The sequence below is a fragment of the Nomascus leucogenys genome, chromosome 22a (genome assembly GCF_006542625.1).
Source record: "Nomascus leucogenys isolate Asia chromosome 22a, Asia_NLE_v1, whole genome shotgun sequence".
Lineage (NCBI taxonomy): Eukaryota > Metazoa > Chordata > Mammalia > Primates > Hylobatidae > Nomascus > Nomascus leucogenys.
The window spans coordinates 48,786,692-48,789,752 of record NC_044402.1 but is presented as its reverse complement, the minus strand read 5'-3'; the positions used below and the strand labels follow the sequence as shown (position 1 = coordinate 48,789,752).

The 3,061-nt window shown below is 44.9% G+C and overlaps 1 non-coding gene across 1 annotated transcript; it reads left to right on the top strand.

Annotated features, from left to right (window-relative positions):
• Positions 1–2,541: 2,541 nt before the first annotated feature.
• TRNAI-AAU lies at positions 2,542–2,615 on the top strand. The gene has a single exon. It is a non-coding gene; the product is annotated as a tRNA-Ile (tRNA).
• The last annotated feature ends 446 nt before the right edge of the window (positions 2,616–3,061 follow it).

Below are 3,061 nucleotides of genomic sequence, written 5' to 3'. Positions count from 1 at the left end.
AGTTTCACCTTTATACTCACTGATTAGTTTCCAAATTCGTAATATTTTTATTGTTATACTTGATTGTATATAAGTAATAATTTTAATGATAATTCAATGCAGAGGATCTCATAAAAATGAAAGCCGGCCGGGTGCAGTGGCTCAGATCTGTAATCCCAACACTTTGGGAGGCTGAGGCGGGTGGATCACGAGGTCAGGAGTTCGAGCCCAGCCTGACCAACATGGTGAAGCCCCGTCTCTATTAAAAATACAAAAATTAGTCGGACATGGTGGCATGCACCTGTAATCCCAACTACTCCGGAGGCTGAGGCAGGAGAATGGCTTGAACCCGGGAGGCAGAGGTTGCAGTGAGCTGAGATCGCATCATTGCACTCCAGCCTGGACGACAGAGCCAGACTCTGTCTAAAAAAAAAAAAAAGAAAAGAAAGCCTGTGCCATCCCCCAAATTGATAGTAATGTACATATATATTTTTGTTGTTGTTGCAGGTAAGTAGGCTATGGAAAACTTAAAATAATTTTAAGCATAAAACTATCACATTATTCAAAATTTATAATCTTCAACGTATTCAAGAATGATGCAACACTTTAATTTTAAAAAATGTCAATAATTATAATACAAAGAAAAAAAATCTGCTTAATCTTAAGATACATATTAATTTGTCAAAAATGTGTATGGGGGTTACACAGTTTTAAAAAATTGGGGAGGACGGTGGGTAACAATATTTTGAAGCCTAAGGGTCCAGCTTGGCTAACGACTAAGCTCTGTTAAATCTTCAGTTTTTATCTTGTGTCTATTGGAAACAGCCTTCAAATCCAAAGAGGGCCACTCAGACCAGATATTACAACACGGCCTCCCTCGAATTCTTGGAAGTTTTCCTAGATACTCAGCAGAGTCATGGAGGCTAGCGTTATCGTCTTTGTCCTCAAAATAGAAATCCGAGAAACCTCCAAGTGGCCCGAAAATTTAGAGCACTCGCTCGTGGATGCCATTGTCACTCCAGAAATGGTCTGAATTCCTCTTTCCACTCGAAATTTATTTGCTGGGCACCAAACTAGAGCCGGACACCAAACTAGAGCCGAGCCAGACTCTTAATTCCTGGGAAATTGTCCAGGAAAAAGAGCTGCCTGTTCGGGATCTTTGCGAGGGCTCTAGGGCGCAGACTTGTCTATTTCAACACATGCATACCTGAACCAACTCAACCCTGTTTGCATCGCCAGTGTGTTCGCTGTCTGAAAAGAACTGAGTGCTGACCTTGTTGAACTTGAGAACCCTTAGGCTGCCAGAGGCGCAGCGAATGTGTACCAGGAACCGTAGCCGCGCCCGGACAGGAAGAGGCGCCGAAGTCCGGCTGAGTGGAAGTCCTTAGTCTTCCAACAGCCATAGCGGCGGGAACTGGGAGAGAAAAGGTACGCACAAAGTCCTTTGTTGGAGAACGGAGACCTCTGAGCTGTTATTAAAGGACAGCTTTCTCCACCGTCTTCCCATTCCACCACCAATGAGGAGGTAAATTGATTTCTGTTGAAAATATTGTTTTTTGGGGGGAAGACGTTGAGACTCCTGATGACATTTGCCTGACGCCTAGAGGATCCTCGTGCTCCACTTCGAAAAATTGAAGTCTTGATAATCAGCAGAAATGACCTCTGCACACCTTTTCCCCATTCATTAAACTATTGAGCAGCCTACCATGCTGTGCTGGCACCCAAGGTACCAGGAGAATGAAGAGCAAGACAGCACAAAGAGTAACACAAGCAGTTCATTATAATAACGCGTAGTGGAGCAACAGACATACCACCGGGCGTTTTGAGGGGGCCAGAGAGAAGGAGTACCTCCCCAGTCCTTATGAACCTGCGAGGCATATCTGCCGGAGATTTTCTTCCTTCCAGTATGGAGTGGATTCCTCATGCCGCGAGCCAAATCCACCAGCCATTCCGCGTGGTGAGTCAATTTCATAATCAAACCATTTGGATGGAAAACAGAACGACCAGCTTCTGCTTCCAGATCATATCCCGGGTCTCTGGACCCTTCGGAGGGTCAGAAGGAAGGAAGCCCCTCTCGTGAATGGTTCTCTGTAGTGTTTTCTCCGGGCAGAATAGGTGAGTTTGAGAAAATCTCATTTTCCACGGGACAGGCGAAGTTCCTTTCTGCTGGAGTCAGAGTTTTTGGCCTTGTCCTTGTTTTTGTTTTTGTTTTCCTTCTTCCTTGCGGGAGCGCAGGAAGGGAAAATGCAAAACACCAACAGAAGTTTGGAGAAACAATATTACGTAGTCGCAATTAAAGTTATTTTAAAAGATATCTCTTTGAGGAGAGGAAAAGAATTTCCTTTAGTTTTTTGTTTGTTTGTTTGTTTGTTTTTGAGACGGAGTCTAGCTCTGTCGCCCAGGCTGGAGTGCAGTGGCGCAATCTCGGCTCACTGCAAGCTCCGCCTCCCGGGTTCACGCCATTCTCCTGCCTCAGCCTCTCCGATCCTTTAGTTTTAAAGAAACACAAAAACAACAAACATTTTGCTTTCTCAAAACTAAAAGAAGGATCGTTTTGCGGGTGGCCGGTTAGCTCAGTTGGTTAGAGCGTGGTGCTAATAACGCTAAGGTCGCGGGTTCGATCCCCGTACGGGCCACAGGGGTTCTCACCTTTTCTCTCCAATTTTGCCGCAGTCACTTCGCATCTAGCTACACATTGGAAATAACAGCCTCTTCAACTGAAAGTCGGAATTAAATGTTGATGTCATTTCTTCTTCAGCAGTGACACCTGCCCATTTCAGTCTTGCACTCCTCTAAAGCGGCTTGGGAAAGAAAAAAGAAAATCTTATGGAACAAGTGACATGACGCCCTAAGAGAAATTTCAGTGAAGAAAATGAGGGTGTTAGAGATGGGAGTAGCACTGGGGTTGGATGTGTGTCTGATGCCCGCTGTCCATCTGAACTCCATGTTTTGTTGGTCCCTTTCTCAGTATCCAGCCTATCGAGTCTGCTTGTGCGTGTCACGTGCTTGCTCTACCTGATGGTCTCCTCACCCCGGCGCTATCTTTTGAACACTGTTGAAATTGATCTTTTTTATTAAGATA